Raw genomic sequence first — 27,296 nt, 5'->3', positions numbered from 1 at the left:
CCACCTGGCAATGGTACGCGTTGAAGCAGGTAAACCCTTCTTCTGCGCCTCATAAAACACAAACAGGCTGTCCGTCTTACGGATCCTAGCTGTGCGCTTGACATACCCCTTAAGGGTGAGGACTACATCCAAGGTATCTGGTATATCTGGGTGTGTCGCGCTAGAAGGAACCACAATAGGTTGGTTTAGGTGGAACCCTGACACCACCTTTGGAAGGAATTGTGGTCTAGTCCTGAGTTCCGCCCTATCGTTGTGGAACACAAGGTAAGGGCTCCGACAAGACAAGGCCCCGAGCTCGGACACCCTCCTGGCCGAAGCTAGCGCCAGCAGAACAACAGTCTTCCAAGTGAGGTGTCGCAGCTCAGACTCTTCCAGTGGAACAAAACGGGCTGATTTTAAGAAAGTAAGAACTACTTCCAAATCCCATGGTGCAGTGGGAGGCACAAAGGGGGGCTGAATCCTGAGCACCCCCTGTAAGAAGGTTTGCACTTCCGGCAAGGCCGCAATCTTTTTCTGAAAAAAACACAGATAGTGCGGAGATTTGGACCTTTAAGAAACCCAATCTGAGTCCCTTATCCAGGCCAGCCTGAAGGAAACGTAGCAGACTGTTTAATCGAAAACTGGCCGGAGGCAAGTCATTCTTTTCACACCAGGCAATATATCTGCGCCATATTACATGATAATGAGCAGCCGTCACCGGCTTCCTGGCTTTTATCATTGTAGTGACGACAGAGGGGTGGAGACCCTTGTGGACTAAGATCTGCCGCTCAACCTCCAGGCCGTTAAACGTAGCCGCTGTAAGTCCTGGAAGACGAACGGGCCCTGGAGGAGCAGGTCTTCTCTTAGGGGCAGACGCCACGGGTCTTCCACTAGCATGGCCTGAATGTCCCCGTACCAGGCCCTTCTTGGCCAGTCTGGTGCCACCAGTATGGCCTCCGTCCCCTGATGCCGGAGCCGCTTTAGCACCCGAGCCAACAATGGGAGAGGTGGGAAGAGGTACACCAATTGGAAATCCCAGGTCCAGGTGAGAGCGTCCACGGCTATCGCCCCTGGGTCTCTGGTCCGTGCACAGTACATTGCTACCTTGTGGTTCAATCGTGAAGCCATCAGGTCGATCTGAGGGAGCCCCCACAGATCCACTATGGCATTGAACACTTGAGTGTGAAGGCCCCACTCTCCCGGGTGAAGATCGTGACGACTCAGGAAGTCTGCCTCCCAATTGTCGACCCCCGGGATAAAATGGCAGACAGGGCCTGGACATTCTGTTCCGCCCAGGACAGAATTTTTGACGCTTCTCTCATGCAAGGCATGCTCTTGGTACCACCCTGCCGATTTATATATGCCACAGTGGTGGCATTGTCCGACTGGACCTGGATCGCCTTTCCCTGTAACAATGGAGCTGCCTGTAACAGGGCATAGTAGACCGCCCTCAACTCCAGCTTGTTGATATGAAGACATGACTCCAGTGGAGACCATCGACCCTGTAGGCGGACTCCCTGTGTCACAGCTCCCCAGCCCCTCAGGCTGGCGTCCGTGGTTACCAGAATCCAGTCCTGGATCTGAAACCGTCTGCCTGCCAACAAATTGGATGAATCTAGCCACCACTGTAGCGAGATCCTGGTTCTTGTTGCAAGGCCAATCCTTCTGCGCATCTGCAGGGGGGAGCCGGACCATTTTGTCAGAATATCCAATTGAAAAGTCCTGGAATGGAAGCGGCCAAATTGTATTGCTTCGAATGAAGCCACCATCTTGCCTAGCAGCCGGAGGCAAAGATGGATCTGTACCAGAGGTGACTGCAGGACCTCCCTGACCAGCTGTTGTATTGCAGTGACTTTTTCCATCGGCAGAAAAACTTTTTGTTCTGATGTATCCAGGATCATGCCCAAGAAAACCATCCTCTGGGTTGGAACCAGCGATGATTTGGGCATGTTTAGGATCCACCCGTGGTCTCTTAGCACCTGTATGGACAGATTGAGAGCACTGCTTAAAGCCTCCGCCGACCCTGCTTTTATTAGCAGGTCGTCCAGGTATGGCACTACATTCACCCTTCGGAGCCTGAGTAGTGACATCATTTCCGCCATTACCTTTGTGAAAACCCGCGGGGCTGTCGACAGGCCGAAAGGTAACGCCCGGAATTGGTAATGGTTGTTCCCCAAGGCAAACCTGAGATAGATTTGGTGTGGGGGCCAGATAGGAATGTGTAGATAGGCGTCTTTGACGTCTATAGAGGCCAGGAACTCCCCTCTTTCTAGGCTGGCGATCACAGAGCGCAAGGACTCCATCCTGAACTTGAACACGCGCAGGAAGGGGTTCAGTGACTTTAGATTCAGGATGGGTCTTACTGAGCCGTCTGGCTTCGGTACCAGGAATAAGTTGGAATAATATCCCTGGCCCTGCTCCGTGACTGGCACCGGTACAATTACCTGAGACTGAAGCAGCCTGGTAATGGCCCCCTGAAGGAGCACCTGATCCTCCTGGGATGCTGGAAGTGCCGACCTGAAGTATCGTCTGGGAGGGGGTTTGTCGAATTCCAGCTTGTAACCTAGAGAAATGAGACCTCTGGCCCAGGTATCCAGACCCGAGGCGTCCCACACATGGCTGAAATGCAACAATCGCGCTCCCACCGCGAGAGAGTCTCGTGGCGGGAAAACCCCGTCATGCTGCAGGCTTAGAGGAAGTCGCGGCATTTGGACGGTCCTGGGTGTTGGAGGTGTTAGGCTTCCTAAACTTGCCTCTCGTGCCCCTGCTGGCATTGGAGGCGCCCCTAGCCTTGGGGCGAAACCTGTTCCCACGAAAGGACTGCTGGGAAGCACCTGTGAAGGTACGCTTTGCAACCGTGGGGGCTGATGGAAGAAAGGTAGATTTTCCTGCCGTGGCTTTGGAAATCCAACCGTCTAATTCACTGCCAAACAGCCATACTCCTGTAAAGGGAATACCCTCCACACTCTTCTTTGAGTCTACATCTGCAGACCACTGCCGCAGCCACAAGGCCCGCCTGGCTGACACCGCCATGGCTGAATTGCGCGCGTTGATTGCGCCCAATTCCTTCTGTGCCTCGCACAGTATTTTTGCGGTGTCCTGAATGTGACGCAGGCTGTCCCCTATCTGGGCCACAGTCATGTCACCCAACAAGCCTTCCTGAATCTGGGTTGACCAGGTATGAATAGCCTTGGCCATCCAGCAGCTGGCTAAAACTGGACGCTGGGATGCTCCACTAGCCGTATATATGGACTTGAGGGTAGCTTCCAGCCTTCTGTCCGCCCCGTCCTTAAGGGTGGATACCCCTGGGACTGGTAACAACACCTTCTTAGAGAGGCGGGAAACAGAGGAGTCCACTACTGGTGGCTCCTCCCATTTCTTTCTGCCCAAAGGTTCAAAAGGATAAGCATTTGTGAACCTTTTTGAAAGAGTAAACCTCTTATCAGGGTTTTGCCATGCAGCCCTGAAAGCAGTTTCTAACTCTGCCTGCTCAGGGAAGTACACTGGCTGTTTCTTCTGGGTCATGAAGAAAGGGTCTCCTTCTGTGGATGCCTCTACAGGGAGATCTAAAACATCCCTAATGGCCCTGATAAGGGGCTCGGGACCATGTACTGCCGTCTCAGGAGCTGGTTCCTGCAGACCCTGCTCCTCACCCTCCTCCAATATGTCCTCATCGTCCTCATCCGTGTCAGGATCCATAGCAGTAGCCTGCCTCTTTTGAGGCTGTGCGGGCGGGGGAGGTACATTTTGGGTATGAAGAATATCCACCCTAGCAGATAACATGGATAATTCCCTCTGAACCCTCTGCGTTTGCTGAGTGTTAGTGGAAAGCTGTGAAGCCACAGAATCCAACAAGGTCTTTATGTTGGAGGCCCACGCAGGCTCCTGCTCGTCTGCCTGCGATTGCCCCGCAAGCTGTGGGGGAACCCCACTGATCTGGGTGTCAGCACTACTGGGCTGTGGTGACATACAAGCCTCACAAGTAACCTGGGACTGTGACTTGGGCACAAACTTGGTGCTACACACCATACAAGTGAACTTTTTCACCATGATGAGATAGTACTACAATGTCTGTAGTAACAAACACAACCCCCACGCAGTCACACACGTGCACACACTGCTGGATGTGTTTCCTCTGAGTGAAAACAGACTATGTGCTTGCTTTATGCTGTGTCTGTAACTAAACAGTGGGGAAAAAACAGAGCATTTGGGGAGCCAAGTGCACCCTTAACCTGAACTCACAGATCTGGGTGAGCTGGTAACGCTAACACAGTGATATAAACAACACAGTGTCTGACTAAGCTAGATAGCGCAGCAGCGCTAAATCGCTATAAAAAACCTGCTGTCTCTGCCGTGCTGCAAGTACCCGGATCCACCACGCCAGTGAGGAGCCCTGTAATGGAGTCTGGCAGCGTGTGAAGAAGCAGGAAGTGACAGCGCGCGCCCAGCAGAGCTTGGTCCCGCTCTGAGTGAAGCCCCGCCCCCTTACACGGAGCTGGCGCTTACAAAGAATTATACTGACATTAATAAAGGTGTAAAATATATATATAACATACATTATTACCCTGAGGGGTGTCCCTGGTGGTCCAGCGGCAGCACCCCTATGCCAGTTATCAGACGCGGTGTTCACGCGGTCCCTGCTGGAGAGCCGCCATTACTAGCCGTCGTCTTGCCGCACCAGAAATGGCTGCGGGGACCCCTTGTGGGACCCCCAGCCTGTACTCACCACCGATGTCTTCAGACCTGTCAGGGGTGTGCGGCGGCTAGGGGACTTGCTCGCAACAGCGCAATGCTGTGCGGTGACAAGTCCCACGCAGGACTGGATTGTCCTGTAGCAGGGTCAGCTCTGCACCTGAAGAGGTCGGGGACTGACCCTTCCCCTGACACCCACGAAGCAGGACAGCTGTGTGGTCACTACAGCGCCCCAAAATAACAAACTTGAAAATAAATGTGGAAAAAACTCTGGAGCATCCAGAAGCACTGCCTCTCCTGAGGCACATTTTTCAAAACTGACTAGTGGAGGGAGATTGAGGGGAGGAGCCAGTGCACCCACACTGAAAGTTTTTTTATGTGCCTGTCTCTCCTGCGGAGGTCTCAATCCCCATAGTAGTGAAGCCCAGTATCCCATTGGACGGTAGAGAAATATTAAAATTAAAGTCTCTATCTTATAATTACTCCAATCGCCATACAATATGTTCCTCAGATGTTCTCATACAAATCATGTATAGTGATTTTCCATAGTAGGAAACATTAAAAAACAAATAAAAAGGTGGTTAATGTTTGGTATTGGAAAACAGACTGAAGGTAAGTATTTTGAGAGAAATTCACATAAGCTCAAATGTTAAGAGAGTGGTCGCAGAGGTGACGTCCAGTGGAAACCCTACCCAAAAACAAGGATCAACCATGTGGTTACACCGTATGTGTATACTGGAAATGCTTAAGTTTGCATATATAAACAACGTGATGTGAAGCCCATAAAGGTATCTTTATACTGACCAGTGGTAAGTAACAACTCTATTAATAGCATACTAATAGGATGCTCACACTATGGGTGAGATTTAATAGGATGAGAGCTTCAGAAAGTGAGAGATTTGGTGAGAAATCTCCAGTTTTTTTAAAGCGGCAACCATTTACACTGCAAAACCAGTTTGATATTGCAGTGTAAATGATTGCTGCTTTACAAAAACTTGAGATTTCTCACCAAATCTCTCACTTTCTGAATCTCTCATCCTATTAAATCTCACCCTATGTCTTACGTGTGTGAGATATTGTTTTCAATAATATAACTGTTTCTTTGAACAAACTGTTTCTTGGACTTAAGTGACATGCGACAAGAAAAAAACTCTCATGGTGCATATTTACCAAAAGACGGTTTATTATACACAAATATGAATGAAAAGTTAAAACAGTTTTAAAAAAAAAGGTTGGTAATTGTCTATGGAGATTGACAAATCAGCAGATGATAAAACTGGAAATTTTACTCTGCAGTACCAGTTGGTCAGAACATGATGGGACCGCTATAATATATAAAGCCATAATTTCTAAAAAAAAAAAAAAAAAAAAAAAAAAAAATTTATTTTTCATCATCAGGAAAAAAAAAATAAACATTGGATTTACACGCTGCCTTCTGACTGAATTCCTTTGCCGTGAGTGCCGCCGTGGAATATATCATATGTTTTATGTTAACAAATTATGATAAATATAACACATAATATAAGAGCAGCAGTATTGTAGAAATAAAATCAAAATTAAAAAAACAGAAGTATTACAAAATCATAAAAAAACACTTCAAAATCTGCATTTAACCCGCATGATTTTTAAAGATTTCAGCTCATTTTGTGATGATCCTAACCTGTTCTGCCCACCTGACCTTCAACTGCCTTTTGGTCTTGCCAACATACACCAAGTTGCATGTGCATTGGGTTGCATAAATGGTGTTGAACGTGCCGAAATCACCACTTATTTTATATGTGATATTTAAATTTTTTAATTCAGTGGTGTTAGAGTGAGAATGGGTGCAGCTTTTGCATAGTTTACAGTCCCTGCCCCTGTAAAAGCCTTTATTGTGGGGCAATAACCTAGTCCTATATTTGTAAGGCACTAGAGGTCAGTTTGTCTTTAATTGTTGGTGCCCTTCTGTATATACATTTTTTTTGTAATATATTTCTTGTAAAAGATCATAAAATGCCCCAATTTTTCTTAATAATGGACTTGATAATCTTGTATTGCCGATTAAACTTTGTGCAGAAGGCTAGAGTATAATTTAGAGTCTCCTGTAGTGGCCTTTTTGTAGGTCCATTCAAAAGAGTGGCTTAGTCTTTTACTTCTATTTCTGTAGCAGTGTCCTCCAATTTGTTTTTATCATAACCTTTCTGGACAAATTTTTTGATCATTTGGTTTTGCTTGTTTTTTGAAGGTGACTGTGGATGAGCAATTGCGTCGTAATCTAAGCATTTGTCCCTTTGGTACGCCCTCTAACCATTGGGGCAGATGATTAATGTGTTTTTTTAATGATAGAGTTTGAATCTGTAGGTTTTGTATAATTATACGTGATGAGTTTACCACCTTCTATCTCTATATTCAAATTCAGAAAATTAACTCTTTGTGCACTTAGATCAAAAGTAAGATGTATATTAAGTGTATCGTTAAGGTATTCGCAAAAAGCTTCTAATGACGTCCTGACGCCCCGCCAAACGTACAGGACATCATCTATATACCATCACCAATTCACCAGGTTTGTGCTCCAGGCATGCTTCACATAGACGGAGGCCTCTTCCCATCTCGCTATGAAGAGATTGGCGTACCTATGTGCAAACCTGGTGCCCATTGCTGTGTCAACTAGTTGTTTAAAGAAATGCCCATCAAAATTTAAATAATTGCTGGAAAGTAAACTCAATTCCTTCCAACAGAAAACAGCTTAAGTTTACCTCCAAATCAGTTCTTTCTAAAGTATTTTTGACTGTAGCAATCCCATCACTATGGTCTATGATCGGATATAACTATGACATGTCATTACCAGCAGCATGTCAGGTTCCCAAATGATTGGATCAATTTTATTTAACACATCTCTGGTGTCTTTGAGATATGATATTTCTTGACATACTAAAGGTTGTAAGAGGTGGTCTATGAATGCTGTGATATTTGCAGTGATAGCATTTGTGCCCACCACAATTGGTCCTCCTGGGAGGTTTGTAATGTTTTTGTGAACTTTGGGTAAAAAGGTATAGTACAGGAATAGTGTATTCATTATTAATGAGGAATTTACCAACCTCTTTGATGATTGTCCCAATGTCAATATCACTCTGAATAAAAGATTGTAATATCCCGCTCGATGGGTCACCTCTTAATTTTTATTATAGGTGTTCCCTTCTAGGTGCGGTCTGTAACCTTCTTTGAGGTAGTCTTCTTTATTCATTAACACAATCCCTGACCCTTTGTTAGCTTGTTTTATGATTATGTACTTATTATGTAATGCAGCGATTGCCTGGGTCTCAGAAAATGTTAGATTTCTACCATTTTTTTTGTTTTTCTTACTGAAATTTTGGTGCTCTCTATATCAGCTAGAAGGCTAAAAACATCCCCAAGCATATGATGCGTTAAAAGTTGACTTCTTTTTAAATTTGTTGGTGCCATTATCATTTGGCTTATCTGTCTCATCACCCAAAAAAAAATGTTACTTGTATATTCTCACGACTCCCACGATTTCCATTGTATGGGCTCCTAAAAATCTCATTGCATCGCCCTGGAATATTGCGGATTCATCTCCATGCGGATTCATCTCCATCCAGAAGCGTGTAGAGCACACTATCCACGTTGGCGTGGAGTTCATTCTAGACAATGTGGCAAGCGCAGCGAGCCCCGCAACGGGACGCGTGATACGAGCCCGAAGCGTGACGAGCGTTTGCTGGGATGCGATGCTATGCGACATTTAATTGTACAAGCATTGCATCACACACCACTAAATAAGAGACACGATGCCATGCGATGGGCGCCGTGATAATACACAAGTACCAAATACACAAGTACCAAATTTTCTTTAAAGATAATTTGCTTACAAATTTTTGTAAATCTATATAAAGATCAAAATAATTGATATCCTTCTTAGGATAAAATGTAAGAACTTTATTTAAAATGGCATTTTCAATATCCTCTAAAACCTATGAACTAAGGTTAGAGATTTTTAGGAGGTTGTCATTAGTTTCTTCATGGGATTATTTCTAACTGTGCTTGGTTTTTGCGTTTCTTCAACGAGTTCTGCATCTGAAGGAGATGTCTTTTTATTGTCTTACGGTTTTAAAATGTATTCTGTTTATTGCCTGCTCTCTTTCCCCTTCTTATCCTCCTTGTTCACTTGAGGTGTTTTATAGTGGTTTCCTAAGGGGCCTTCTTCTCCATAAAAAAAAAAACTATTGTCCCCTGTGTGAGAGTTAAAGTTTTCAAACCGAATGGATGTAGGTATTCTCCAATCTGTCTTTGTGGTCATGTCTGGATCAACTCTAGATCTGATAGAAGGCAAGGTGTTTGACCATCCTCTATGGTTAGGGTAGAACATTGGGGTCCTATATTCATTTTCCTGATATTTTCATTCAGGAAACTTTGTTATTAATGTTCCACTTGCGATAAATTATTATTATTTTTTTATCTAGGTGAGGTGTCCAAATTCCTTTGGTAATTTATGTTATAATTGGTACGATCATATCTCCTAGGGGGGAATTTCTTTGGAATAGGGCAAATTTTATTAGCGCTGAAAACATATTGGTGGTGCATTTTTTTCCCCTATAACAACATTTATTTTCTGTATACATTGTTTCAAGTTCAGTAGTGACCTGTTTGTTAGATACAGGATATCAGGCACTCCAAAGAGGCTGCAGAAATCCCACTATTTTGTTTCCATATTTGTTTTATACTACTATTTATAGGATACAGGCAGTGCACCACGTTTCAACACATGTCAAATTGAATTAACCTAGAATCTGTTAAAAAATGATAACACAAAGGAAACAATAATTTTAGAAGATGAAACATTAGAGGGGATCTTGAACAAACTAGAAAAAGTTCTACTTAGAGGGAACAGAACATGGTGAGAAATCCTATCCCTAGAACAGTATGCGTCCAAAAAATCTGATCGCAAAAGGTCTGAAGATAGATAAAAGAGCGTCCTTATGGATTTAATCATCCAAGAAAGAAAATAAAAAAAAAAGGATTTATATATCTGTGAGTCAAAAATTATACTGTTCAATACATCTAAAATAACTAAATCAATTCATTCACTGATATGGAGTATTATAAGAGGTAAGAAAGTCATATCAGCCAGAGAATAAAAAATAAAAAAAATGAAGGAGATTTATGATATGAAAAAATAAATGTCAGGGACAGTGCCTCTTTTGTCTGAGATTCAAACAACGGTGCCAGACATTTTAATTCCACCATCGCTAATATTATTTGCCCTATATCAAAGAAATGTCCTCCTAGGCGGTATGATAATAATACCAATTATAAGAGAAATTGCCCCGCCCACTCTGATGCAAACAGCTCAGCGAGTGTGAAACTCGCCAAAGCCGTTCACTCCTGGGGGTTTGCGCATGAGCAGACCCCCCCCACCATCAAAACGGGGCCAAATTCATCCCTCTCCGATGGAGTCTGAATTAGGCCCCTGCTCTGCTTTGCAGCAACACTAACAACTCCACATCAACACAACCTTCTGCATTACAACTGCTCTCTGTATGCTCAGTAGTGATGTCATCAAACAAATGCAATCCTGAGACTAAATAACTGTGCTTCCTATGATGTTAGATTTTGGCTCAGAATATAGGATTGAAAACAAATTACACAAAATTCTCTAAAATGCAGCAGAAATCAGACATCTTTTGGCAAGCAATTCAGTAACTCTCTGGATTTACATTCCTTTTATTTTAAATAAAAACCATTGCTATATTTATTGTTTGGATATTTTGGCTTATAAAACAATGCATCAACATTTCTGGTACTTGTTTCCTAGCACGGCGCCCACGATATTAAGTTGTATGACATTGCATCGCATGCCATATACCCGCATGCGATGCAATGCGATGCAATGCGATGCGATTTTAAATTGTATAAGCACCCTAATGGGTGCTTACAATGTTAAATGCACCCCCACGCCACCCCCACTATCAATGCCAACCCGAAGCATGGCGAGCGCAGCGGTACGCGTCCGACCTTTTCATACCCCCACTATCCACGTCGGCGTGGAGTTGATTTTATATAGTGTGGGGAGCGCATTGAGCTCTGCGAGGGGACGCGGATTACTTCACATATATTCCGCGTGCGCTCGCCACGCTTCGGGCTCGGTGGCTCACCACACTATCTAAAATCAACTCCATGCCGACGTGGATAGTGGGGCTATGAAAAGGTCGGAGGTGGTGTACCGCTGCGCTCGCCACACTTCGGGTTGGCGTTGATAGTGGGGGTGGCGTGGGGGTGCTTTAACTTTGAAAGCACCCATTACGGTTCTTATACAATTAATTAACTTATAGGGGGCATATTTAACATTGAAAACACCCATTGGGGTGCTTATACAATTTTAAATCGTATACCATTGTATATGGCATACAATGGCATACAATGCGATGGTAAAATTTCGATTCGATGGGCGCCGTGCTAGGAAACAAGTACCACATTTCTTCTTTGGGATTCATGGTCTCACAGGGATAACATTGGGGTTGTAGGCAGATCCAGAGGACCGGGCACCAATTGGCTAAGCTCTTGGAACCAGGGCCGGATTAAGGGGGGGGGAGGAGGCGGCACATGGGGCAGTACCCCTGGGCCCCCTCTATCTAGGGGCCCCCTGTGGATGGCATGCATTTAAAAAAAATGAAGCTAAAGGTTTTGTGCATGGCAGTGGGATAGTGCTGCAGCTTCACCTATCTGCCAATGATTAATGGTGCTCAGCATCAGGAGCCAAAGCACACTGACTGCACAAGTGTGCAGCGCATTACTGGGAGTTGACTAAGTCCCATGAGACTTTGCAGAAGAGGTTAGAGCAGGCATGTCCAAAGTCAGGCCCGGGGGCCAATTGTGGCCCGTGCTGTCATTTCAAGCGGCCCTCAGCCTCCAGCAGGGGTGCTGTGTTTTGGAATGTGGATTGTGCCGGCTAAACTGATCTCATAAGCTGCAAGTCCGGCACGACACGGAGCCGTGGGAAAAAACATCAGACAGCCGCCGAGCTGCCCCGCTGGCTCACCGGAAGGTAGGGAAAGATAGGAAATTGGGGACTCTTTAAAATACTCCAAATACTCCAAAAGGAGTGTAAACATTATTTTAACCAAAACATTTCTTTCAGGTGTCACTCACATTAGCATATTCAGTGCGCTCCTATTTACCGCACCAACAGTGACAGCAGTGTTTGGGGAGGGGGGCAGCAAGGGGGAAGCTTGCTCCCGTAACATGCAGAGCGGAGGAGGGCAGCAGTGGGAGCCCAAGCATCTCCTGTCCTTGCAGTGCCTGCTTTGCCTCTCCTTCCTCTGGCTCACACAAGGGGCAGGAAAACATACAGAGAAGGTAGGGGGCAGAGTGGGGACATACAGTGAAGGAGGGTCAGGCTGGGGAACATACAGTGGATGGAGGCAGTGATGGCCATTCAGAGAATGGGGAGCAGGGGCAGGCTGGGGGGCATACAGTGAATGGGGTACATAGTGAATGGGGGTCATACAGGGAATGGGAGTCATACAGTGAAGGAGGGGCAGGCTGGTGGACATAAAGTAAATGGGGCAGAGCAGGGGACCATTCTGATGTGTTTAATGATTCAAAAAATGTCAGGCTGAATGGTCGGCCCCCACACATTTACACTTCACCAAATCTGACCCTCGTCGCAAAAAGTTTGGACACCCCTGGGTTAGAGGCTGAGATGCTTGTGCTGAGCTCTGCTTGGTGGAGCTCATCATACAGATGGAGCGCCTCTCACTATTGCTTCGACAGCGCCAGAATATGGCCGCTGGCGATCGCCGGCGGAGAGGCGCCCCATCTGACACGCGCGTCTCAGTTTCCCGTCGGCGGGGTTGGGGGGGCGGGAACCCTGTCCGTCTCTGCTTCAGGGAGACGTACACGGTTAGGGGGGGGCTGCAAGGCGGCGGGGACCCGGGGCAACCCTCTGCGAGGAGGCGGGGACCCGGGGGGAGCCCCGTTTAAGGCGATGCACTCGTGTCCGCTTACGGCGGCTGGCGGAGGATGGCGGCTGGCAAATCTTCCGCCATCCCCTGCAAGAGTGAGCGGCGTTCCATCTGTATGCTTCTCAGGCCCATGGAGGATAGCAGCAGTGCCCTTGTCATGGGAGGGTTTTTATTCAGAGGCAGTGCTGAGCATGTCATGGCTCCTACAGAGTAAGGTACAGAGGGACAAACACAGGCTTTTCATGTGATGAGAAATATATATATATCCCCCCCTCCCCCCGCAGTTATCAAAGTTTATATGGCCTTTACCCTGTGTTTTGACAGTGCAGTTTGCGGCCAGTAATGACAGCTGGGAGGGGGTCCCTGCCCCAGTCCCTGCTTGGAACTCCCAGAATGTACTATATAACCCCGCCTCCATGCTCCACTCCTTAGTTGTTTGTTGGTGTCTGTAGGAAGCAGGTGCATCATGTGTTTCGGCAGGGATTGCTGGACGCAATCCCAAGCTTTATTATTTTCTTTTTTTACACTTTTGTTTGAGCAAGCAGCACTGTCAGTCCTAGTGACTATAGCACTGCAGCTCCATCACCCCTGCTGGCACCAAAACTTCCTTATGGCCTGGGCCAAGAGGGGTACTTGTGGCAGGGGTGGCACCTGATGCCTTGCACAGCCTGAGTGCAGAAAGCCTAAGACAGCGTGGCCGGCTTCAAGGGGCAGATAAGGCTCTCTGTAAGATTTAAATCTCTGTCATGCAGTGGGTCTGGGAGAGGGGGCGTCTATCAAAGCCGGTTTCTAGCCCTTGAGATATGATTGCTAACCCTGCTCCCTTCCCATAAACAAATGCGGTAAGTTTCAGCATGCAGCTGCCTCCAGAATTTTACGGGTTAGTCTCCCCTCTAAAATTACCCACTGATCACTGTTTATGTGCGATTGTACTTGTATGTTATCATCTGTCTTCTTTCTTCTCTGCTTCCTGCTACCTACTGGTTAAAATAACAAAGAGCGGGGCATGGAGGTGGGGTTATATAGGAGAGGAGCCGTGCATTCTTGGAGTACCAAGAGTTTAGCTGATTGGTTACTGGTAATCTGGATCCGCCTACATCCACAATGTTATCCCTGTGGGTCCCATGATCCTCAAAGAAAGAGAGTTAACAAAGGTAGGTCTACCATAACTCTCGTGTTTAATAATGAAGAAGTGTGGCAATCCATAATAAATATGTGGTTATTCCTAACTGATTTGCATGATGTTGTCTTGACAAACGTCTTATGGGATCGAAACGTAGACAGTAATATACAAAAGTTTTAGGCAGATGTTGAAAAAATGCAGCAAAGTAAGAATGCTTAAAAATAGAAATTTTAATAGTTTACTTAACAAAATGCAATGTTAATAAGTAGAAGAGAAATCTAAATCAAATCAATATTTGGTGGTCAGTATACAGAAATCTGAATGCCGACTGCCGATACTCTGGCAGGGAGGCTATTGCAAAATAAAGCCCCTGTGCTCGCCACAGGTTCTATACGCCCTCTATGGGGTCGTGGACCACCATGAGAGAGAATAGTCCTTTTCAGTCGGGATGCTGAATGTTTGAAAATTGGCCAGTCGGGATTGCAATGTCAGGGGCATGCGATAAACCACCCAACATTAATGTGGAAGAGTAAAGGGACCTCTTATTACAGGTTGAAAATGCGGCAAGTTTAGGGGACGTTATTACTGGGGCAATTTAATTTATCCGGACATACATTGGAAAGATATGACATGTAATACGGCTATTTGAAATAATTTATTGAAAACATTAAATGATCATTATTTATCTTAGTTTATTGAGAAACCAACTAGAAATAACAACATCCTGGACATTTTCTAATACATAACAACGGGAACATTCTTTCCAACATAACCATAAGGGAGACACTGGGTAACAGTGATCCTAATATAATCACGTTTGATTTCAATTTTACCAAAGATGATTATATGGGTGTGACAAAGTCTTTAAACTTTAGAAAAGCTAACTTTTAAAAGTTAGAGAAGCCATAAAAGACATCAACTGGAAAGAATTATTTAGAGCAGTGGTTCACAAACTTTTTAAATCACCGCACCCTAGAGTATCAGAATCTTGTTTCATGGCACCCCTAAGCAGAAGAATACTTATTGAGAACTTTATAAAAAAATATATTACATTTAGCAAATTGTGTTTAAATGTCATACTTGAAATACGTGGCTAGGCATAGGATTTAGTTATGTTTGTCCACATATGTTATGACTGGCAGCCACCAGCACTTACTTTTCTTATTATATTGACAATAAATCATTTCAATTATTCTTGACCACCAACCCGAGGTACCCCTGCAAGTGTTCTGAGGCACCCCAGGGTGCCACGGCACACAATTTGGGAACCACTGATTTAGAGATTTGAATACCACAGAAACATGGCACACTTCTTTAAAAAAAATACTTGAGAATGGCATTAATAAATGTATGCCTAAGGTTAATAAACGAAAAAAATGACAAACAAACATAAATGTGGCTAAATAATAAAGTCAAATTTGAAATGGTGAAGAAAAAGAGGGTGTTTAAAATGTTTCAACAGGAAGGGACATCTGAATCCTTATATGATATATCTGAATATAAGGAATGCATCAAGAATTGTAAAAACATAATCAAATTGGATAAATTAGAGACTGGAAGGAAAATTGCCTCAGATAGCAAATCAAATCCCCCAATACTCTACAGTTACAGTTGTGCTCATAAGTTTACTACACAAATGCCACAAAGCATCCCACTTAAAATACTCCAAACAGCACAGAGACAAGCATCAACATTTCTGGAACAAAGTCATTTGGAGTGATGAGACCAAAATTGAACTTTTTGGCCACAGCCATAAACGTTCCATTTGGAGAGGAGTCAACAAAGCCTAGGAGGAATGGTACACCAATCCTACTGTGAAACACAGAGGTGGATCGCTGATGTTTTTGGGGATGTGTGAGCTACAAAGGCACTGGTAACGTTCAAAATTGATGGCAAGATGGATGCAGCATGTTATCAGAAAATATAGGAGGAAAATTTGCACTCATAAGCCCGGAAGCTGCGCATGGGACGTACTTGGACATTCCAACATGACAATGATCCAAAACACAAGGCCAAGTTGACCTGTCATTGGCTACAGAAGAATAAAGTGAAGATTCTGGAGTGGCCATCTCAGTCTCCTGACCTCAATATCATTAAGCCACTCTGGGGAGATGTGCAATGTGCAGTTCAAATGTGCAGTTCATGCAAGACAGCCCAAGAATTTACAGGAACTGGAGGCTTTTTGCTAAGAAGAATGGGCAGCTTTACCAACTGAGAAAATAAGTAAACTTTTGATCGGGGTCATTTGGTTAGTTTCTGTTGCCATTGTGATTTAAAAGGGGTAAACCAGTTGTTTGACAATAAATGGCTTCACCCAACCACTGACCATGAGTGAAATAAATATTTGTCAGTTATCATTCATATTCTCTGACAAACGGCCAGAAAATCACAAATTCTGCTAGGGTATGTAAACTTATAAGCGCAACTGTATATAAATGGGAAACCGCAAAGGTAAAATAATATTGGCTCATTAAAAAACAAACAAGGTATTCTGACAAAGCAGAAAGAGGACAAAGCAGAAATATTAAATAATTTTTTTTGCATCCGTGTTTACAAGGGAAGAATTATCAGAGATTTTCCCACATAAAGAAAATGCAGCTCTTGATAACACTTTGAGTGAGGAAATAGTTAAAAATAGGGTACGTGTGTATTATCACGTCGCCCATCGCATCGCAGACCATAAGGCATGCTATGCGATGTCCCGCGATGTTCCTTAATGTCATACGATGTTAAAATTGTATGGCATTATATATGGCATACAATGCCAAACAATGCGATGCGATTATAAATTGTATAAGCACCCTAATGTGCTTACAATGTTAAATGTACCCCCACGCCACCCCCAGTATGAACGTGAACCCGAAGCGTGGCGAGCGCAGCGAGCCCGCGAGGAGCGGGGTACGTGTCCTCTGACCTTTTCATACCCCCACTATCTCTGTCGGCGTGGAGTTGATTTTATATAGTGTGAAGCATGGCGAGTGCAGCATTACTTCACAGGTATACGCGTCCCCTCACCACGCTTCGCGCTCGCCACACTATATAAAATCAACTCCGCGCCAACGTGGATAGTGGGGGTATGAAAAGGTCGGAGGACGTGTACCGCCGTCGCTCGCCACGCTTCGGGTTCACGTTCATACTGGGGGGTGGATTTAACATTGTAAGCACCCATTAGGGTGCTTATACAATTTAACAACGTATAGGGGGCTTGCATCGCATCAGGTGTATGGCATGCGATGCGATGGGATAAAAACATTGTGCGACTTAATATCGGGGGCGCCGTGATAATACAAAGTACCAAAAATAGTACTTGATCTAAATACTAACAAATCTCCAGGCCCGGACAAAATACTTTGAAGGATACTAAAATAATTGAGTTCTCTCATAGCACTGTCATTATATCTGATCTTCAAGGAATCCGTAAATTTGGGGATGGTATCGAGGGATTGGCTTATAGTAAATGTAGTGCCAATATTGAAAAAAGGATAGGAAAACAAATCCTGCAAATTTATAGACCGGTCAGTCTAACATCTATTGTGGGTAAAATATTAGAGGGGATAATAAGAGATAGCATCCAAGATTTCTTAGCGCACAACAAGGTTGTAAGTAAGGCTCAGCATGGGTTTGTTAAAAATAGATCATGTCAGACATACTGTATTCATTTCTACGAAGAAGTCAGCAGGAAGGTGGATTTAGGGAAATGAGTGGATGTAATTCTTCTTAAATTTGCAAAGGCATTTGATACACTGCCACATTAAAGGGTAATAAAACTTGGTAACCTAGGGTTAAGGGATAAAGGGCTTTATTCTAGTTAACTCTTTCTGACAAAATCCTTCTTAGATGGACAAAACCATGTGCACTGCAGGGGGGCAGATGTAAAATGTGCAAAGAGAATTAGATTTGGGTGAGTTATTTTGTTTCTCTGCAGGGAAAATACGGACTGCTTTATTTTTACACTGCAATATAGATCTCACTTTGAAGTAAAACCCCACCCAAATCTAATTCTCTCTGCACAAGTTACATCTGCCCCCCTGCAGTGCACATGGTTTTGTCCATCTAAGAAGAATTTTGACAGAGTGAACTTTGGTTATATGATCGTGAACAGAGAGTAGTGGTAAATGGTAAACATTCCAGCTGGGGAATGGTACAAAGTGAAGTCCCACAAGTATCACTATTGGGTCCCACTGTTTAATATATTCATAAATGACCTAGGTGAGGGCCTAGAATGTAAAATTGCAATATTCACAAAACTGAGTAAGGAAATAAACTCAAAAACTGATGTGGAGGCACTGCAAAATGACTTAATCAATCTACAAAAGTGGGCAGATGGGTGGAATATGCAATTTAAAGTAGATAGATTCATTATTGGAGCAAAAGTTAACATGCTAGTTAGAAGTTAAATCAAGTTATTATGGGGACCTCTGCATTGGAAAAGGATTTAGGGGACATCATAGATGACAGGTTGAGAAATAGTGCACACTGCTCAAGTGCTGCAGCAAAAGCAAACAGGACCCTGGCATGTATTAAAAAGGGAACGGAATTGAGAGATGGCAGCGTGATAGTGCCTCTTTATAAATCGTTGGTGAGGCCGCACTTAGCGTACTGTGTTCAGTTCGGGGCACCTCACCTTAAAAAAGACATAAATGAACAAAAACTATTTCAGAGAAGAGAAACTAAACTAATAAGGGGTCTTGAGCCACTAGATTATAAAAATAGGCTATCCAGGCTGAATATGTATACACTGGAAAAATGGAGGTTGAGAGGAGATATGATTAGTATGTTCAAATACACAAAGGCGTAACTACCGTAGGTGCCAGGGGTGCAGCTGCTATGGGGCCCAGAGCTGAAGGGGGCCCATCTTTCCTGTCTAAGTAATATGTTTTACATACATTTATCACCATCAGTTGCTAAATAGGGGGCCCTTACAAACTTTTGCTATGGGGCCCACGAATATGTAGTTATGCCCCTGCAAATACAGGATTGGAAATCATAAGGAACTAGGAGAAGACTTATTCAGTAGCAAGACTGTACTTAGGCCATGCGGGTATGTATTGAGGCTTGAGGAAGATAAGCTCTGTACAAAATTAAGAAGAGATTTTGTCACCATAAGAGCCGTTAAGTCCTGGAACTCTTTGCCAGAAAATTTGGTAACAGTGAATACAATCAATAAGTTGAAACTAAAACTGAATAAATTATTGAGGTATACATTAAGGGAATCAAAATTAGGACTTAGTCGAGTCATGACTTAGACTAGATAAATAGGTTGGACTCGATGGACTGATGTATTTTTTCAGCCTAAATTACTATGTTAGTATACTGACCATCTGGATCCTGACTGGAAGTCATCCGGCACCCATTTGGCGTGACCACCTTTGCCTTTAAAACAGTATAAATTTATCTAGGTACACTTGCACATAGTTTTTCAAGAAACATGACAGAGGGAACATCCTGGAGAACTAACCACAGATCTTCAGACAGACTCGAAGATGTGGAGATTAGGGCTCTGTGGGGGCCATATCATCAGTTAAAGGACTCCTTTTTCTTTACACTAAAGATATTTCTCTATGATGGTGGCTGTTGTCCTGCTGCAGAATAAATTTGAAGCCAAACAGATGCTTCCCTGATGGTGTTGCATGATGGTTGATATCTACCTGTATTTGAAGACATTCATAATGACCAAATATTCAACAACACTTGCTGAAATGTAGACCCAAACTTGAAAGGAACCTCCACCATGCTTTTCTGTCCAGCAGTTCAATGGACAAATTGAGTTCTGTTACAGTTAAATATTTAAAATATTGACTCTTCAGTCCAGAGTACCTGCTGCAATTTTTGTGCACCACAGTTGCTATGTTTTCATGAATAGTTGAGTTGCTGTGCCTGGTTTGTTTCCATATTGAAGGTATAGCTTTGACATGGGACCTAATTCAGACTTGATTGCAGAGCAATTTTGTTCTCAAAATGGGCAAAACCATGTGCACTGCAGGTGAGGCAAATGTAAATTAATCATACTACTGACACTGGGCGAGATTCAGCAAGCTGAAAATGCCGTAAAAACCCAGTTTTCAGGGTTTTTACCGCATTTTCATATGCAGCAAAGCCCCATTGCTGGGGCTTCGCTGCGGGGGGTTCCGCCAGTTCCTATTTGGCGTAACCCCATGGAAGCCTATGGGCTTCCCTTCGTGTCCCCCGCGCCCCCCCCCCCCGCCTACCGATCTGCGCCGCAACCCCCTCACCTGTGTCTGGGCAGCCTCCTGCTGTGCTGCCCGGACCAGTGATTTCCTCCTGCCTGCACCACTTCTGAGTGCAGGGAGGAGGAACCGGAACCCTTACTGCTGTGTAAGGGTTCCGGCAGGGAGGCTAGGACCCGGTGCACATCGCCGGGCATCGCTTTTGCGTTAATAATCGCATATGTTACTGCATATGCGATTATTAACTATGCGAATGCCGGCGATGTGCACCGGGGATTATTAGTGAAACCCGCCCTATGTGCCTGATTCAGATTCAAACGTAGATTAGCAAAAATTATTTTTCGCCCTGAAACAGCGATTGCATTAAGAGAAATGCAACCGCAGTCTTAGGGCTGGCCGGGGGAAGTGATGTGGTGTTGCAGAGGGGCAGTCCAAACCATGCAATCATGTCTGGACAGTGTATGTTGTGGGCCACTATTGATGTGTGATGTCACACACAGCCACTGCAATGTGAAACATGGCGGGCCGATGACTTTGCAGCTAGGCTAGCAATGCGATCGAAAACTTTTGCAGATGCATCATGGGGAGGGATACGGCATGTGACAGCCTTGACTTGTGCTGAACATCCCTCTACCAACATGCTGCCGCAGAGTTGTCATTTAGGGCCTTATTCTGATCGGTGCGGATTTCTCCGCATGCGGTCGTCCCGCCGATGGTTATCGTCTGCGCATGTGCAGAGGTCACTCTGCGCATGTGCAGGCGATTTCGCCGAACGTATTCTTTACACGCCGCACAGGGGGCGTAGAGGGGCGTGAGGGGCTACTTAGCCTCATTACCCTATGCATACGCCCCGCGTTTCATGGGCGTTCCCCATGCAAACGCGGGGCGTATGCATGGTAATGAAGCCGTGACGCGTGTGTAGGGGGCGGGCATCTGACATCGCCGGATGTCAGCTGCCCGCCCCCATACATGATTTCACACGGACAAGTGTCCGTGTGGTCTTGGGTGGCGGGACCTAGTGGAGTGTGCGGCCCTGCATTCGATGTTCGGCGACCATCGAATGCAGGGGCTGCTCCCAAGACGGAGGAGGCGTATCCCCGTCCACTTTCATGCGGATCGCCACATATCCGCGTACGGACGGAGGTGGCGATCCGTATGGAAGGTGGGGATTCGCCTGCACGGTCGTGGCCGCATATTCTGATCGGGCCGCACCGATCAGAATAAGGGCCTTAATCCTAAAATTACAACTCAACCTGAATTAGGTAAGTGAACCTAGAATAAATTATATTAATACAATATCATAGAATAGTTTGATTTAGATTTCTCTTCATTCACTTTGCATTTTCTTAATTGATAAAAAAAATAAACTATTAAAATTCTCCTATTTTTTTTTTAAAGCATTCTTACTTTGCAGCATTTTTAGTTGCCTAAAACTTTTGCACAGTTTTGTAAGTTGCTTGGCATGATACTATGGGCAGCATTCAATTGTTATATCGGGCCCGATCTCCCATCTAAGTGACAGGAGAATCCAGGATGATATTCAATTGTGTTTTTTTTCCCCACGCATATTGCGCTCATTATGATCAGGGTTAGTTGTGCATAGCAGTTCATCCCGACCAAACTAATGGTGCCCATACACTTGTAGGTGCGCCGCAAAAAAGTCCTGTTGAAATACTCAAACAGGTGACTTTTTGCGTATTTCAGCACACCACCTCCAGGGGTGAGAGCCAACATGTCGGCATTTGCAGCAGATCACACCTGAATGGAGCAATAATTGAATAGCTATGCTGGTTGATATCTAGTGGCTGCCGGTGGCGTAAACAACTGAATAATGCCATATGAATAATAACTGACCAACTGGCTTTTTAAAGGAATTAGTGAACACCTCCCTTCCAACATGCTGCCATATTTGTTTCCAAAATATATAATTATCCATATTCCAGAGCTTCTAAATAGCCGCTTGTACCAATATCTCAGTCACTGCAAACAGTATAAACCCTTACTTATCTTGCGTCCACTGGATCAGGCACATGATGTTACCACAGTACTCACGTCCGCCAAACCATGCACACGGAGAGATATAGATAAAATATTATATGTAGCATATTTCCACATATGAGGATCATTTTGAAAATCCAGACCAGGTTTTAAAACAGCAGTAGGAAAATTTAGATCCAGTCCAGGTTTCCTAACTGGTGATCAGGGTTGGGCTGATAAGCAGCACCTGTGGCTTTCTCATTGTTTCCAGGGCAGAGGCTCAATGTTACTGATGGCAGAATAGCCGGCCAGGTGATAGGCCAGGGGTGTGGGCTATGGTAGGGACCACTTGAACATACTGAGGAGTACTATGCTGTGACATCTGGGTGGTTATTCTGGTTGATTTGCAAGGCTGCATATTCACAGCCTTGCAAGTCCACCAAACCCCTCCCGGTGAATGGACGACCCCCCCTGCCCCTCACAGTGCGGGTTCGCCCGCACAGACTGCGAATGGAGGTCTAGCATAAACATCCATTTGTATGCCTCGGGGAACCGCCCACATCTTTCGATGGTCGCCGTGTGGAAGGTAAACGCATATAAAAGTGACTTTTAAGTCACTTATATTTGCGTGCACGCTGGCACGCATATGGGCGGGCAGCTGACATCCGGTGATGTCAGCTGACAGCCCCCCGCACCCACATCACCGCCTCATTACTATGAGAATGCCCAGAACCGCGCACAGTTAGTTTCCTGAGCTAGGAGTGAATTTACATGCACCCACCCAATTGCACTGTCAATCACCCCCGGCTTGTGCATCAGATCGCCTCCACACACAGTAATGTAATGTAATGCATTATTGCCATAACCTGTAGAGAGCTAGGTAATGGATAAGAAAGGTGTTTCACCACAGGTGATGGCAATCCTACATTACCAGGGAAGTCCAGGAACAGAGCATTTTCTCCCACATGGAGAGGGTCAGGTAGGCAAGTATGGATGAAGTAATTATTGAGTAAATGCCATCTTCTTTGGTAAGTAAGCTCTCACAAGCAGGCTCCTCTCTCCTCTGGGTTTATATACTAAAATTAGTTATATTAAAGATGGTGCTAGGGGCAACCAATCACATTTTATTATCTTCTAGAAGGTGCTAAACAAATGAGTAGATTATAATTGATTGCTATGGGCAACATCCCATCTTCAATGGAACTAACCTCTTAGAAAATAAAACTCCACGTGTGCTTTTTCCTCTCAAGGCCCATACACTCTATAATATCTCTCCAGCTGGCTGATGGAATGACAATCTGGAAATCTTTGAGAGCAAATGATAATTGACCATTTTATCCTAAACATGGAAAACAGACAAAATGGTCATTAAAATTGGTTAAATCAATTTATCTAGATCAGTGGTCAGGGAACTCGGTCCTCATTACCCCACACAGTGCATGTTTTGCTGGTAACCCAGCAGGTGCACAGATGTACTAATTACTCACAGACACATTTTATAAGGTCCGCAGGTGGAGTTAATTATTTCACTTATTTTGTGAGGAGACCTGCAAAACATGCACTGTGTGGGGTTATGAGGACCGAGTTCCCTGACCACTGATCTAGATGACAATCTTTGTCCATTTTCCAGCTTTTGGAAGCAAATGGCTGATTGTAATTTATTTCCAGAAATTTAGATTTTCTTACCAACCAGTCAGATTGGAAAGAATCTTATAGTTTGTATGAGCCTTTAGAATAATATATATATATATATATATATAGCGTTGGTTCTGCACTTCACCTTTTGCTGTTGAAGCCTTGTTGCACAGTCAGCTGTCCTGAGGAAGGGGCGCAAGCCTCGAAACTGTCGACACATATTTGCTGACATTGTTTTCACTGTGATGTTTTTCCACATGATTTGAATACAAGTTTTCGTTTGTTTTACTGAGAGTGCCGCCTCCGGTCTTCATTTATTTGATAACCAATGCTGTATTATTGTCGTGGAAGGCACCTCCTCGATACCTTTTGATGTGCCAAGTGCCGGTCGTCACCCCCCCTATATATACATACACATGCATACACACACACACTAACCCTAGTCTCTGCCTTCCTAATAATGACTTCACCGTTTTGTCCCCTGATGCAACTGTCTTTATTTACCATGTAATTGTCTCATATTGCCTTGTGCTGTAAGTCATTGTTTACTTGTTTCTCCTCATTTATGTATTCTGTTAGGTGCTGCAGAATCCTTGTGGCACCATATACATAAACATGATTAATAATACTAATACTTGATAGTGCTACATTCTGAAGTATGAGCATTTTGCATATTGCCAGTCAAACCAAAGGGTACTGTATTAAAGGAGAAAAAAAATGCTGCAGGTAAAAATGATCCATCACAATAATAATAAACTTGATATGGTCAAGAATGGTGCAAAACCCCTTATTTCAAAAATAGGTTCAATGAAATTGGTAAGTTTTATTAATATTTAGTTGTATATAAAAACCACAACTGCCCATATTATAAAGACATTGCTGCTACAAATGTATTGTTTAAGTTGTAATCTCCACCTCTTTTAGTCCTTTCAAACATCTGTGCAGAAACTAAGCCTTGAACTGCAACTGCGCAGAACTGGGACTACGTCATTGTGGATAAAGCACACTGGATCATCTAGAGAAAGCCACAATACGCAACACCTGCCACAATAGGACACATTTGTCTTACAACTGTATAAGAAAATGCTTTTACATTGGGCAGGACCATTCAAGATATATTGCTGTAATATGGCTGCAATAGCTGGAAAAACTGATTGAGGCAAATCACTGTGTGCATCTTAAAAGCAACAATGACAGCAAATGGGTTGTACCATGCAAGCCATTTAATAGGGTCATTATAAATAGGAACATTAGACTGCTACTAAGAAAGCTAGATTTCCAATACATAATACAGTCAGCAACACTGTATTTGTGTGACGGGAGATATAAAATTATGAGGTTTTGCATGCATTTATCCACACTAAACTAGAATCCCTTAGCTCTATGTTTAGACAATTCTTAATGTAAAAATACCACTTAAAATACAAATCTAAAATGCAGAGATACAAAAAGGTATCTGCATAATATGTCAATTGTAAGGTGTTGTGATTTCTTTCCGTTCAGGGCCTACAATGGACTAGAGGTTTCCAATCATTTTCTCCCCCTCCCTTTCACTGGTAGGAGGAATGCGGCTCTCCAGAATTATCAGCCATTCATTGCCCTCCCCCTTCAGAACAACAGATGGTCTTCCACAGTGGGTGATGAGAATACCACTCCACTGCACAAAAAAGGAGATTTTATAACAATATTTCATTTTATGCAAACAAAATATGCACAAAAAAACGATATCAAATAAACCATTTATTTTTCTAAACGTAATCTTCAACATTGAATCCAGATAACAAATAAATAATTTAATACAATCAAATCAAATAGAGGCTTTATTTAAGAAGTCAAGGTTACTAGGCAGAGCACAAGGAGAAAGGTCTTATTACATGCAAAAAAAAAAAAAAAAGGATTTAAGAATATATGCTACATAGCTGTTCTTAACCATACATATTCAATTTTAGCCACTCTTAGAAAGGCTTCATCATAAGCAGAGGTGTACACTCTATGGAAACTGACAGCAGCATTGACACAATGACAGGACTGTCAAGATAAATTCTCATGAATATCATCATTTTTTAATAGCTTTTCCTTATTTTAATAATTTCATTCACAAAACAACAACAACAACGAACAATATACATTATTAATAGAATACATCTAAATCTAACATCAAAATAAATCCCCAAATAGCTCAATCAGGCCTGAAGATGGAAAATGTCACTATGCATAAAAAAAAAAAATTCTATATAAATAGGTTAACATTTATGTGCACAGTCATAAAATCAGCATTGCCGTACCTATGTGTACAAGGGAGAAATTTTGACGACGGATTGACTGCAGGCACTGGCCCATTTAATTCAATCAATATTAGGGGAAAAAATGAAGCCTTTAAAAAAAATAAACGTGCTATTTTCCATTCAATTTAACATAAAACCCAAACAAAAGAGATGACCATTAGATCACAGCAATTAAACCGAACACGCATTGAGGTGATGATACACGATGGGAAAAACAAGTCTCCAAGCAAATATCACACCTATTGTCTATGCTAGACATTTGAGTATAATAATGACACCCCAGGATCCGCTCACCGCTATCCCTCCACTCTCTTACCGGCAGCATTGGGAAGATTGCGGGCATCAGAAACTGCACTTTCCTATCCAAACATCAATCAATCATTCGACCAATATCCACGGTTCTCGAATGACACCGACCGGAAATACCGTGCCCAAGGCGATGACCCAGCAGAGAATAACGGGAGAGGCGGGGCCTGAGCTACAAAGGCGGTGTCTGGAAGGGAGCGGTTTTTCAGCGTTCCGTGTACGAAGCCTTGAGAAAGAAGAAGAGTATAATAGCACTGTTGCAGCCGCTTTCAGCTCAGTACATGTCTGTCACACGAATGAGGCGGAGTCCTGTCACTGAGGGGAGGGGTCCCTTATGCATAGCGAGGAGATCGAGGTTTAAGAAAATATGTCATCGCATTACCCAAATAGTCTCTTTGGTTGTGTAGCTTCAAAACGAGAGTGTATGTACTATTTTTTTTTTTTTATTAATCTGTGTGTATATATTTGTGTGTATGTATGTATCTATGTATGTATCTATGTATGTATGTATATATATATATATATATATATATATATATATATCTATATATATATATATATATATATATATATATATATATTAGTGCTGAGGCGATCCCTGTCATATTTTGTGCATAATGCCAAAAGTGACGCAACAGAAGTAGAGCAGTGAAGTGCTGTGAAAGTTCTCCAATTTGTTAGTCAATGGGTGAGATGCAGCAAGAGTTAAAATTTGACCAAAAACTGATTTGTATTTATAGGAACAATGGCCCTTATTCTGATCGGTGCGGCCGGATCCGAATATGCGGCCAGGACCGTGCGTGCGAAACCCCGCCTTCCATACGGATTGCCAACTCCGTCCGTACGCGGTAAGAAGCTGGCCGAACGGACCGCACGTGTATTTTTCATGGAATACGCCTCCTCCATCTCAGGGAACCTCCCCCATCATTCGATGGTCGCAGACCATCGAATGCAGGACCGAGTGGTCCACCAGCTCCCGCAACCTCAGACCACACGGACATTTTTCCGTGCAAAAGCAGAGATCTGGGCGGGCAGCTGACATCCGGCGATGTCATATGTCCGCCCCCTACACGTGCGTCACGGCCGCATTACCATACGTACGCCCAGCGTTTGCATGGGAACGCCCATGAAACGCGGGGCGTATGCATATGGTAAT

The 27,296-nt window shown here is 43.9% G+C and overlaps 1 protein-coding gene across 1 annotated transcript in view; it reads right to left on the bottom strand.

Annotated features, from left to right (window-relative positions):
• PTPRS (protein tyrosine phosphatase receptor type S) overlaps positions 1 to 26,445 on the bottom strand; it is a 366,190-nt gene extending 339,745 nt beyond the window's left edge. Inside the window, exon 1 of the mRNA XM_083179390.1 lies at positions 26,151 to 26,445. The gene's annotated coding sequence lies outside the window, so the exon portion shown is untranslated. The remainder of the gene's footprint in view (positions 1 to 26,150) is intronic.
• Positions 26,446 to 27,296: the final 851 nt, after the last annotated feature.

Source organism: Crinia signifera, chromosome 1, assembly GCF_055691185.1.
Source record: "Crinia signifera chromosome 1, ASM5569118v1, whole genome shotgun sequence".
NCBI classification, from domain to species: Eukaryota; Metazoa; Chordata; class Amphibia; order Anura; family Myobatrachidae; genus Crinia; species Crinia signifera.
Note: the sequence above shows the minus strand (reverse complement) of the source record. Positions and strands in the feature narration are given on the sequence as shown.